Raw genomic sequence first — 916 nt, forward strand, 5'->3', positions numbered from 1 at the left:
CTGATCTGTTTCATGTTGCTGCTGATCTGTTTCATGTTGCTTCTGATCTGTTTCATGTTGCTTCTGATCTGTTTCATGTTGCTACTGATCGGTTTCATGTTGCTGCTGATCTGTTTCATGTTGCTACTGATCTGTTTCATGTTGCTGCTGATCTGTTTCATGTTGCTACTGATCTGTTTCATGTTGCTGTGTTCATGCGTGCTCATCTGCTCACACAGACTCATGTTTGTTCTGCTGTTCAGCGTATTGTTTTTATGTTATGAGTGCTTAGTGTATATTTAGTTGATGTTTTTCTTAGTTCATATCTTAGATGTTATTACTGTTTTTATTTTACATTTTATTGTTGGATGTAACTGGGACCCTGTGAACATAATCTTGTTCCACCACATGTACCACTTGAGGTGTGTACAACAAATGAGTCTCTGACGTCCTGAACACAGAACTTCAGTGTCACACATTGTTCTGATATTTGCTCGTGTTCTGTTGTGTCTCTTGTTGTATAGTTTTCTGTTCATCCGGTCATCGCTCGTTTCAGCAGAAACACTAAAAGCTCTAACCACATCCTCAGACACCTTGGCAGTTGCTGTGCTGACCACAGGAGGGCATATCCCCCCATGAAATGACACATTCCCACAACACAGAGTAGGCTCCATGCTCCATGAGGGTGGGGGGGGGGGGGGGGGGGGGGGGGTAAATGAGCTTTTCATTTTCCTTGGAGGACTTTAAAGTTGGTGTGAAGTGTCAGGAGAAAGTCCTGCAAGTGCCAGATCAGTCACTGTCACCGAGGATGAGGAGGAGGAGGAAGAAATATTATGTTACTGAACAAAATGTTTGGTTATGATCTGATCTGTTCGTGATCTGATCTGTTCGTGATCTGATCTGTTTATGATCTGATCTGTTTGTGATCTGATCTGTT

The sequence above is a fragment of the Nematolebias whitei genome, chromosome 16 (genome assembly GCF_014905685.2).
Source record: "Nematolebias whitei isolate Nwh7 chromosome 16, NemWhi1, whole genome shotgun sequence".
Lineage (NCBI taxonomy): Eukaryota > Metazoa > Chordata > Actinopteri > Cyprinodontiformes > Rivulidae > Nematolebias > Nematolebias whitei.